Here is a 12447-nt window from a genome sequence, read left to right on the forward strand (position 1 = left end):
GTACAACAATGTGAATCAACCATAAGGATACTCTCCTCTCTCTTGAGTCTTCCTCCTACCCCCTCATCCCACCCCTCCAGGTTGTCTGAGAGCACTGAGCTGAGATCCTTGTGTTAAACAGCAACTTCCCACCAGCTATCTATTTTACACATGGTACAAATGACAACCCACTCCAGTGTTCTTTCCTTGAGAATCCCAGGGACGGGGGAGCCTGATGGGCTGCCATCTATGGGGTGGCACAGAGTCAGACACGACTGAAGCGACTTAGCAGCAGCAGCAGCAGCAGTGTATATATGTCAATGCTACTCACAATTTGTCCCACCCTCTCTGTCCCCTGCTCTGTTCACAAGTCTGTTCAGTTTTTTTTTTTTTAATTCTATTAATATTTTATTTTGATGTTTGGAACTCTTGACGCAACATTCTAGAGCAAGGACCTGAACAGGACCTCCTGTGCCCAAGGAACTGATAAAGGAAACAGATCTATTTATTCTTTGTGATTTGATACACAGATGAAAAACTTAACACACAATAACAGAAGCTGGTCGTTAATAAATCACATCCTAGTCTCCTTCAGCGCTTGTGCAAGCAGACGACACCTTCAGTTTTCCCACGTCTCGACTTCTAGCTCTTTTGTAGTTGTAACACTGCAATGTCAATGATGCATATGTCCAGAATCAGTTAAAAAGACTGTCAAATTCCTTTTCTCTTAGTTCATTTATTTTTCAGTCTCTTGGTCCCAGGTGTATCTGAATGATTACCTTTCGTCACTTGCTGCTATTGCTCGTTGAGGTGCTCTCGATTGTCCCCGTATTTCGTGGGTGGGTTGGGAGAGGGAACTTGGGAGGGATGTGCCACCGTGGGGAGGTTGTGGATCACCAGGATGTCTCTGGAGATGATCCCTTCCTTGGCAGCAGGAAGTCCTCCCAGAGCCACGCCCACAATGCCTGGCAGGTTTCTGTATGTGGCACCATTCAGCTCTGGATGAATTGCTTGGTGATCTATTACTGACCAGGGAGCTGTTGCGACAAGGAATTCCTTGTTCACACAGTTTATTAAGCTTTCTGGGATGCGACCTGTGATAGCCCGTCGGATATCACTGGCAGCCTCCTCCCTCATCTCCAATGAGGCTTGCTCACTATACCAGGCTGTGTGGGGAGTACAGATGAGACTCTTTCAAGGGACCCTGAGCAAAGCTGAAAGGCTCCGACTTGAGCACGTTGAGGGCCGCCCCTCATATTCTTCCTTCTTTGAGGGCTTGGGCTAAGGCTTTCTCCTCCACCAGTCTGCCGCAGGCCGCGATCACTAGGAAGGCGCCTTGCCTCATCTTCTTTATAGTGAAGTCATTGATGAGGTGGTGGTTATGTTCGTTGAGATTGCAGTGCAGGGAGACATAGTAGCTCTGGAACAGTAAGTCCTGCAGGGTATAGATTCTCTACATGCCCAGGGACCGCTCCGTCTCATCTTGCAGTAGGGGTTATAAAATAGGACGCTGAATCCAAAGGCCTTCACTCGAACCACAACTGCCTGCCCCATTGCGACCGAAGCCAACGAGGCCCAGTGTCTACCAGCGGATGTGCGCACCCTGTCCCCACCCGAGGCAACCTCCCAGATCTGCTCGACGCTCTGCACCTGCGTGCCTTCACGCAACGCCTGGTACAGCCAGGTATTCAGCCCGTACAGATTAAGGATGTGGCAGACAGTTGAGTCCACTGTCTCTTCCACTGCTGCGGACAGGATGTTGCACACTGCCATCCCGAGTTCACCTGCAGCCTTGACATCGACATAGTCGTCAGATCAGATCAGATCAGTCGCTCAGTTGTGTCCAACTCTTTGTGACCCCATGAATCAAAGCACTCCAGGCCTCCCTGTCCATCACCAATTCCCGGAGTTCACTGAGACTCACATCCATCGAGTCAGTGATGCCATCCAGCCATCTCATCCTCTGTTATCCCCTTCTCCTCCTGCCCCCAATCCCTCCCAGCATCAGAGTCTTTTCCAATGAGTCAACTCTTCACATGAGGTGGCCAAAGTACTGGAGTTTCAGCTTCAGCATCATTCCTTCCAAAGAAATCCCAGGGCTGATCTCCTTCAGAATGGACTGATTGGATCTCCTTGCAGTCCAAGGGACTCTCAAGAGTCTTCTTCAACACCACAGTTCAAAAGCATCAATTCTTTGGCACTCAGCCTTCTTCACAATCCAACTCTCACATCCATACATGACCACAGGAAAAACCATGGCCTTGATTAGATGGACCTTTTTTGGCAAAGTAATGTCTCTGCTTTTGAATATGCTATCTAGGTTGGTCATAACTTTCCTTCCAAGGAGTAAGCGTCTTTTAATTTCATGGCTGGAGTCACCATCTGTAGTGATTTTGGAGCCCAGAAAAATAAAGTCTGACCCTGTTTCCACTGTTTCTCCATCTATTTCCCATGAAGTGATGGGACCGGATGCCATGATCTTCATTTTCTGAATGTTGAGCTTTAAGCCAACTTTTTCACTCTCCACTTTCACCTTCATCAAGAGGCTTTTGAGTTCCTCTTCACTTTCTGCCATAAGGTGGTGGTCATCTGCATATCTGAGGTTATTGTTATTTCTCCCGGCAATCTTGATTCCAGCTTGTGCTTCCTCCAGCCCAGTGTTTCTCATGATGTACTCTGCATATAAGTTAAGTAAACAGGGTGACAATATACAGCCTTGATGTACTCCTTTTCCTATTTGGAACCAGTCTGTTGTTCCCCGTCCAGTTCTAACTGTTGCTTCCTGACCTGCATACAAATTTCTCAAGAGGCAGATCAGGTGGTCTGGTATTCCCATCTCTTTCAGAATTTTCCACAGTTTATTGTGATCCACACAGTCAAAAGCTTTGGCATAGTCAATAAAGCAGAAATAGATGTTTTTCTGGAACTCTCTTGCTTTTTCTATGATCCAGCAGATGTTGGCAATTTGATCTCTGGTTCCTCTGCCTTTTCTAAATCCAGCTTGAACATCAGGAAGTTCACGGTTCACATATTGCTTAAGCCTGGCTTGGAGAATTTTGAGCATTACTTTACTAGCATGTGAGATGAGTGCAATTGTGTGGTAGTTTGAGCATTCTTTGGCATTGCCTTTCTTTGGGATTGGAATGAAAACTGACCTTTTCCAGTCCTGTGGCCACTGCTGAGTTTTCCAGATGTGCTGGCATATTGAGTGCAGCACTTTCACAGCATCATCCTTCAGGATTGGAAATAGCTCAACTGGAATTCCATCATCTCCACTAGCTTTGTTTGTAGTGATGCTTTCTAAGGCCCACTTGACTTCACATTCCAGGATGTCTGGCTCTAGGTGAGTGATCACACCATTGTGATTATCTGGGTCGTGAAGATCTTTTTTGTACAGTTCTGTGTATTCTTGCCATCTCTTCTTAATATCTTCTGCTTCTGTTAGGTCCATACCATTTCTGTCCTTTATCGAGCTCATCTTTGCATGAAATGTTCCCTTGGTATCTCTGATTTTCTTGAAGAGATCTCTAGTCTTTCCCATTCTGTTGTTTTCCTCTATTTCTTTGCATTGATCGCTGAAGAAGGCTTTCTTATCTCTTCTTGCTATTCTTTGGAACTCTGCATTCAGATGTTTTATCTTTCCTTTTCTCCTTTGCTTTTCACTTCTCTTCTTTTCACAGCTATTTGTAAGGCCTCCCCAGACAGCCATTTTGCTTTTTTGCATTTCTTTTATATGGGAATGGTCTTGATCCCTGTCTCCTGTACAATGTCATGAACCTCATTCCATAGTTCATCAGGCACTCTATCTATCAGATCTAGGCCCTTAAATCTATTTCTCACTTCCACTGTATAATCATAAGGGATTTGATTTAGGTCATACCTGAATGGTCTAGTGGTTTTCCCTACTTTCTTCAATTTAAGTCTGAATTTGGCAATAAGGAGTTCATGGTCTGAGCCACAGTCAGCTCCTGGTCTTGTTTTTGCTGACTGTATGGAGCTTCTCCATCTTTGGCTGCAAAGAATATAATCAATCTGATTTCGGTGTTGACCATCTGGTGATGTCCACGTGTAGAGTCTTCTCTTGTGTTGTTGGAAGAGGGTGTTTGCTATGACCAGTGAATTTTCTTGGCAAAACTCTATCAGTCTTTGCCCTGCTTCATTCTGTATTCCAAGGCCAAATTTGCCTGTTACTCCAGGTGTTTCTTGACTTCCTACTTTTGCATTCCAGTCCCCTATAATGAAAAGGACATCTTTTTTGGATGTTAGTTCTAAAAGGTCTTGTAAGTCTTCATAGAACTGTTCAACTTCAGCTGGCGCACCAAGCGTGACAAAGAGGAGCCACCCCACGTCTGAGGTCAGGGGCAGAAGCTGGGAGGACCCCATGCCCGAAGGGCGGCAGCCAAGAGGAGTTACCCCACATCCGAGGTCAGGGGCAGTGGCCGAGAGTACCAGACTGCAACAGCACAGGCACGGCCGAGAGGAGCTACCCCGTGTCCAAGGTCAGGGGTGGCGACGAGAGGAGTTACCCCGCGTCCGAGGTCAGGGGCAGCGTCCGGGAGGAGATACCCCACCCCCCAAGCCTGAGGCCAGGGGGGTCAGGCGGGAGGAGCTACCCCATGCCCTTAAGCCCAAGGCCAAGGGCAGCGGCGGGGAGGAGCAACCCCATGTCCAAGGAGCCGTGGCTGCGCGGGCACAGGAGGGCCTAGAGGAGCTATCCCACGTTGAAGGTCAGGAAGGGCGGTGGTGAGGAGATAACCCTCGTCCAAGGTAAGGAGCAATGGCTGCGCTTTGCTGGAGCAGCCCTGAAGAGATATCCCACGCCCAAGGTAAGAGAAACCCAAGTAAGATGGTAGGTGTTGCAAGAGGGCATCAGAGGGCAGACGCACTGAAACCATACTCACAGAAAACTATTCAATCTAATCACACTAGGACCACAGCCTTGTCTAACTCAATGAAACTAAGCCATGCCTGTGGGGCAACCCAAGACGGGCGGGTCATGGTGGAGAGATTTGACAGATTTGACAGTGGTCCACTGGAGAAGGGAACGGCAAACCACTTCAGTATTCTTGCCTTGAGAACCCCATGAACAGTATGAAAAGGCATAATGATAGGATACTGAAAGAGAAACTCCCCAGGTCAATAGGTGCCCAGTATGCTACTGGAGATCAGTGGAGAAATAACTCCAGAAAGAATGAAGGGATGGAGCCAAAGCAAAAAGAATAACCAGCTGTGGATGTGACTGGTGATAGAAGCAAGGTCTGATGCTGTAAAGAGCAATATTGCATAGGAACCTGGAATGTCAGGTCCATGAATCAAGGCAAATTGGAAGTGGTCAAACAAGAGATGGCAAGAGTGAATGTCGACATTCTAGGAATCAGCAAACTGAAATGGACTGGAATGGGTGAATTTAGCTCAGATGACCATTATATCTACTACTGCGGGCAGGAATCCCTCAGAAGAAATGGAGTGGCCATCATGGTCAACAAGAGTCCGAAATGCAGTACTTGGATGCAATCTCAAAAACGACAGAATGATCTCTGTTCGTTTCCAAGGCAAACCATTCAATATCACAGTAATCGAAGTCTATGCCCCAACCAGTAACGCTGAAGAAGCTGAAGTTGAACGGTTCTATGAAGACCTACAAGACATAGTCGTAACCGCTGCCTATCCACACGTGATGGTGTGATACATCATGGTGCCAACTGCCTCGTTTAAAACCTTCTCGTGGATCTCCTGAGTGAACTGTGCGTCGCAGAAGGCCACAGCGGCCAGGTCCCTCAGGATGGGCATCTCCACCGGGTGCTGTCTCTGCCAGCCAGCAGCGCCACCAGGGGGCGGGGGTGCCGGGGGCTGTTCTGGGGGCGGATACCTCCGCAAATTCTGTCCAGTCGCTGTTGCTTGACTTTGTGCTTATCCACAAGGGCCGTTCTTTATCGAGCTTTGCACCTCTCTGATTCAAAAGGCAAAGCGGCCCTCTAAGAACTTAGGGGCCCTTGCAGGAATCTGCGGGCATTACACCACTATGCGCCCAATACAAATTTGTCCACAAACTCTGTAGTTCCCACAATGGGCTGTCTGTCTTTTTAAAGATAATCCAGCTTCATTGGTTTAAAACCGTTTAAGGCGATGAAACCCTAGTCCTGGGCAGCCGGCATCCACCACAAAGGGCTTCCACATGGGAGGTGCTGCGGCAGCGGCAGCTGTGCGATGCTCCAGTCAGCATGGCATGGGTCCCGACTCCGCCCCTCGCTCATCAGGCCACCCCGGCTCCTCTGGGCCGTTTCCTGGCCACCTTAAAAAGACCCACAAGTCTGTTCTTTATGTCTGCATCTCTTTCTGCCCTGCAAATAGCTTCATTGGTACCATTTTTCTACATTCCATATATATGTGTTAATTATATGATTTTTGTTTTTTCCAACTTCTGTATAACAACTTATATAATTTGTTATACAACTTCTGTATAACAACTGACTCTGTATAACAGGCTCTACATTCATCCACTTCACTCAGTTCAGTCCAGTTCAGTCGCTCAGTCGTGTCCGACTCTTTGCGACCCAATGAATTGCAGCACTCCAGGCCTCCCTGTCCATCACCAACTCCCGGAGTTCATTCAAACTCACGTCCATCAAGTCAGTGATGCCATCCAGCCATCTCATCCTCTGTCATTCCCTTCTCCTCCTGCCCCCAATCCCTCCCAGCATCAGAGTCTTTTCCAGTGAGTCAACTCTTCGCATGAGGTGGCCAAAATACTGGAGTTTCAGCTTTAGCATCATAACTTCCAAAGAACACCCAGGACTGATCTCCTTTAGAATGAACTGGTTGGATCTCCTTGCAGTCCAAAGGACTCTCAAGAGTCTTCTCCAACACCACAGTTCAAAAGCATCAAGTCTTCACAGTCCAACTGTGAAAGAAAGTGCTCAGCTTTCTTCACAGTCCAACTCTCACATCCATACATGACCACTGGAAAAACCATAGCCTTGACTAGACGGACCTTTGTTGGCAAACTACAACTGACAAAATTCATTCCTTTTATGACTGAGTGATATTTCACTGTATATATATATACCTATATACCACAACGTTGTTATCCATTCATCTGTTGATGGACATCTACTTTTAAAAGTGGATATATTGTTTTTATTTATTTTCTTATCTAAATAAATATATATTTTATACCTAATTTTATATTTTTTAAGTTTGCTTTTTTTCCCCCTAAATTGCCAACAAAGTGTTTACGCTTTTGGTTCCATGAAACCTATATCTTTCCCACCTCTATTATATTACCCATCAGAGACACTAAAGATGTTGGTCCACACTAGAGTCGTCTTTCTGGAAGGACACATTTAGGGCCTCTCCTGAGGGGCTTCAGCCCCCACAATGTAAGTATATGAAAATAAGCCTTCATCTGTGGAATTTCAATCCCCTGCTGACAAAGCTGCATATATTGTCCTTCAACTCTCTTCTCATATGAACACTTCTCTCATCTTCCTTTTTCATTTGTGTGGCTTCATCCTAGTCTTCCAGTTAATAACATTTGATTCAGTGCTTTTAGATCCCACCACGTGACTTTTCCTTCTCCAAGAGGTCACATGCCTGACTCCCAGCCACCCCTGCACAAAGGTCCCAAAACTGCCCATGAAACATGATTTCATACTTCAAGTTCTAAATAAACAGTTAATAGAACCCTTCATCCTGCTTCTTTGCTAGCTACTGCTATGAAGGATTCATGTGATCTTGTTGTCCATCCCCACCAGAGCAAGGAAGTCTATACAAATCCTGTTTCTCCACAGGGCATCCTGAGAAAGAAGAGAAACTTCTCTCAGAATTTGGAACTGGGTTCTCAAATACTTATAACAATGTTCTCTGCTGCTTGACTTGACCCATGGAATCATAACAAAGAGAGAAACAGTGTTTATTTAACTCAATTACTGCCTGGTTTGAATGGTTTTCTGTGAGTGAACAGGAAAATTAACCACCATTCTCAACATTGTTTTTAAGGCAAATTGTGCTCTTACATCACAAATAACTGGCTTAATAAATGATGGTTGGAGCACAAACTGTTGGTGCGTTGAGTAAACAAACTATTTCTCTTCAGTTTGTGAAGTTAAAATTCTTCCACTATTTCTGTAATTGGAGCTGGTTGCAGCATAAAGCAGCAGATGACTGACCACCCAGGTGTCACTATGGCTAATTATTAAAATGAATCCAGGTACATGATATTTACCATCCTTCATCACCTTTATTTCTCTTTTAAAGTACAGAGCAGACAAGATTCACTTAATTTCTGCAAAAAGATTTGTAATAAAGAAGAACCTTTGTGTTCTGTTATATGTTGATCACTAAAGAGATGGTGCCTGTACGTTTAAATTATACACAAGGGTCCACCTCTGGGAACACTGCCTCCCAGGTAAGGAGCATTATACCTTTTGCTCACAGCAAACATCCTGACCAGGCCTACTTGGGAATGAATACAGGAAGGAAGAAATTAACACATCCTCTCTGGAGATTGACCAGAAGCAGGAAATTTTTGACTTTACTTTTTCCCCTTTTAATATAAAAGAAGCCTGAATTCTAATTAGGCAAGATGGTTCTTTGAAACACAAAGATCTGCTTGCTTTCTGAATCAAGTCACTATTCCTTGCCCCAAGAGCTCATCTCTAGATTTACTGGCCTTCTGTGTGCCTTGCAGAACTGTTTGGACTTGATAACAGGTTCAGAAGTTGCAAAAACTTTCATTTCCCTTTTGCTGCTGCAGTCTTTGGGGATCACCCATTGCATTTTGTTTGAAGTGAAAGTGAAAGTGTTAGTTGCTCAGTTGTGTCTGACTCTTTACGACCCCATGGACTGTAGCCTGCCAGGCTCCTCTATCCATGGGATTCTCCAGGCAAGAATACTAGAGTGGGAAGCCATTCCCTTCTCCAGGGCATCTTCCCAACCCAGGGGTCAAACCCTGGTCTCCTGCAGTGCAGGAAGATTCTTTACCATCTGAGTGACTAGGGAAGGCCGGTTTTTTTCTTTAATGTTGCCCTAATCTGAGATTCAGTGCAGTAGCTCAGTGGAAGATCCAGGCCTGACCTGGGGCAGAAGGACAGAGACCACAACTTTCAGCATATTGTGTGAGTCTCTATTCAAGTCATCTAAAGCTGCCTTGAGCTGCTCCAGTTCCTCACAGCCCATTAGTTTTCATTTAAGTTTGTAGAACTAAGCCTTATAATGATGTCTAACCCAGTGCCATGCAAAGCATGGTCCTTGTATCAGCAGCGGTCTGCAAGCTGTTACCAGTCAACAGCTGTACCAACTGTTACAAAAGAAATACAGAAATCAAGAGAATGTCTGTAAAACAAAACCTTGTACAGTCAGCTGACATTGCTGTGCAACATCACATTTAAGTATATTATCAGTCATTTCATTGAACAGGAAACACTCACTTTGGTTGTTATCAAACTCACCAAGTGAGTTACCTGTGATGTCAAGCACAGTAAGACCATGTGTTGGTCTGCAAGAGAGTAGAAGTGAAAAAAAAATTTTTAAACCAGTTCTCCATGATAATTTTTAAAGCTTTGGTCTAGGTTACCAAGTTGGAGAAGGAAATGGCAACCCACTCCAGTGTTCTTGCCTGGAGAATCCCAGGGACGGGGGAGCCTGGTGGGCTGCTGTCTCTGAGGTCGCACAGAGTCGGACACGACTGAAGCGACTTAGCAGCAGCAGCAGCAGGTTACCAAGAGGGCACTGGGAGGCAGGGAAATTTTAATGAATACAAGTTGAAAAGAACTGGGACCTCTGTGAAGATAGTCCTGATTTCTGTGCAGACTCAGATAACTCTCCAGCTTCGTCATGCCCTTAGACTTGAATGAGTGTACTAGGGCTAAGTTGTGCCTGGTCCCAGCTTGGATAATGTATGTGTGTTAAGTCACTTCAGTGGTGTGGACTCTTTGCAACCCCAAGGACTGTGGCCCTCCAGGTTCCTCTGTCCATGGAATTCTCCAGGCAAGAATACTAGAGTGAGTTGCTGTTCCCTTCTCCAGAGGATCTTCCCAACCCAGGTATTGAATACGGGTCTCCCACATTGCAGGCAGATTCTTTACCATATGAGCCACCATGGAAGCCCAGCTTGGATGATACTCCATGATAAACAGCCTCTTCAGAGACTGCGATGCACTTTGCTTCCATCCAGCAGAGCAGAGGTAACTGACGTCCGGTACAGCTCTGGTGTCCAAAAGAAAAGCCACACAGGGACATCTAGTGGTAAGGAGAAATCGCCAACCTGCTCCAAAGGAGTTCAAGAATTTCCAAACCCCGAGCCGCCTGGGGACTTTGGATTCATTTATTGAATTTTACCTCACACTCAAGCAAATTAGTCACTGCGTTTGAAGGAAAGCAGAGGTCAACATAATGCCTGGCTCCCGAAATGGAGCTGGACACACCAGCCACTTGTTAGGACACCTCTAACAAGTCTCTGTACATTCAGAGTGAAGGCAATAGATAGATTCTTCAGGCAAGAGTGCCAAGGAGAGAATACAGATAGAAGATCATCATTTTACGAACAATTACTTCAGTACTGTCTTTCTGGTTGGCTGTAAAATGGACCTAACTCCAGAGAGGCAGAAATGATGCAAAGCTCCAAAATAAACTGAATACATTAAAAACAGTCCTCCAAACTTGCTGATCTATAAATTAGCATCAGCAAAACTCTTAATGAGATTTACCTGTGAGTCCCCCAGCAAGATGACAAAGCCAAATCAAAGCTAGCCACCCAGATTGATAAAACAAAGCCCTTAGAAGAAGCAGATCTCTCCTGGCATTTGACGGAAAGACTGAAGCTACAATAAATAAAGTTGTGTCAGACTTTTGTTGTCAAAAGCTGACTCTTACACAGGCTGATAGATGTGCAAATAAATTCAATTAGGTCCAAATTAATAGCTAGTAAAAATCATAGTAGATTTTACTATGAGAAACATATCTAAGGTCTATAATTGGTGGGTTTTGCCTTTTTATGCATTGTTGTTTAGTCATTCACCAGAAAAGCTCTATACTACAACTCATGTATCATCATATAGCTTTTTAAAAGTATCTAATGGAATGGGCTTTCCTGGTCGCTCAGCTGGTAGAAAATCCGCCTTCAGTGCAGGAGCCCTGGGTTGCGAAGATTCCCTGGAGAAGGGAACAGCTACCCAGTCCAGTATTCCGGCCTGGAGAATTCCATGGACAAAGGAGCCTGGCAGGCTACATACAGTCAGTCCATGGGGTCGCAAAGAGTCTGACACAACTGAGTGACATTCACTTTCAGTTGATGTAACATTGAAGATCTTCCTTCAACCCACCTACTTCCACCAGCTAATGACCAGAAAATTATTGCAGTTGTCCAATTCATGATCATTAACACCCTTCTTGATTACAATGGTCCATTGCAGTTGAATTTGTATTATGGCTGAAACTCTTCTAACAACTTAAGTTTCTCCCTCTTTCCAAACAGAAATTTGGGACAAGAAGAAGATGAAACTGGGGAGGTGATCTCTAGTCCCTGTGTTGTATTTCTCTTCTTGCTCCTACTTCTCTGAGCTGAAACTGGATCCCCCTGCTGTCTGACTGTATTTAGACTGTCCTATCTAAATCCATGGGGCTTCCTTGGTGGCTCAGTCAATAAAGAATCCGCCTGCAATTCAGGAGACCCAGGTTTGATCCCTGAGTCAAGAAGATCTCCTGGAGAAGGGATTGGCAACCAATTCCAGTATTATTGCCTGGGAAATCCCATGAGCATAGGAGCCTGGTGGGCTACAGTCTATCGGGTAGCAAAGACTCAGACACGACTTAGCGACTAAACCACCACCATCTAAATCCACTCTATGTCCATACTGGTGAAATCCATGGTTTGCTGTTGGCTCATTTGTTGTCTGGTATTACTTCATCCTTCCCAACCAACTTCGTCTTTGGTCTATACCTCTTCTCTCCACCTACAGGTCCCGCTACAGCCCTCACTGGAGTCATCCTTCGGGACAGGGATCTCTTGATCGGTCCACTAGTTTCTCAGCGATGCCATCAAGAGTATGTCAGAACTCCAAGAAACAGTTTGTGACAGTGAGTCAGTGGAGAGCTGAAGCTCTAATTTCTGGACCTCTCCTGAACCACGTGACACTGATGTTACTACTCCTTGAGCCAATCTGGTCACTCTGGAGCACCCTGTGGGGTGCACTCCTCCCATAGTTCCCTATGAGAAGCAGGGTGTTTTCATTTGATACAGCTGCAGTAGCACATTGTCACAAATGCAGCAGCTTAAAACAATGGTAAATAAATTGATTCTTTTCCAGCTCTAGAGGCCAGAGTCTGAAATCAAGTGGTCAGCAGGGTGGGTTCTGTCTAGAGGCTCTGAAAGAGAATCTGCTCTATGCCTCTCTCCTAGCTCCTGGCAGCTACTGGCAACCTTGTTATTCCTTGGCATTCCTGGACTTCATAACTCCGGTCTCTGCCTCC

The 12447-nt window shown here is 45.5% G+C and overlaps 1 pseudogene; it reads right to left on the minus strand.

Moving 5' to 3' along the window:
• Window positions 1-510: 510 nt before the first annotated feature.
• On the minus strand, window positions 511-11964 carry LOC133248760 (C-terminal-binding protein 2-like; annotated as a pseudogene).
• Between the last annotated feature and the right edge of the window lie 483 nt (window positions 11965-12447).

This window comes from Bos javanicus, chromosome 5 (genome assembly GCF_032452875.1).
Source record: "Bos javanicus breed banteng chromosome 5, ARS-OSU_banteng_1.0, whole genome shotgun sequence".
Taxonomy (NCBI): Eukaryota; Metazoa; Chordata; class Mammalia; order Artiodactyla; family Bovidae; genus Bos; species Bos javanicus.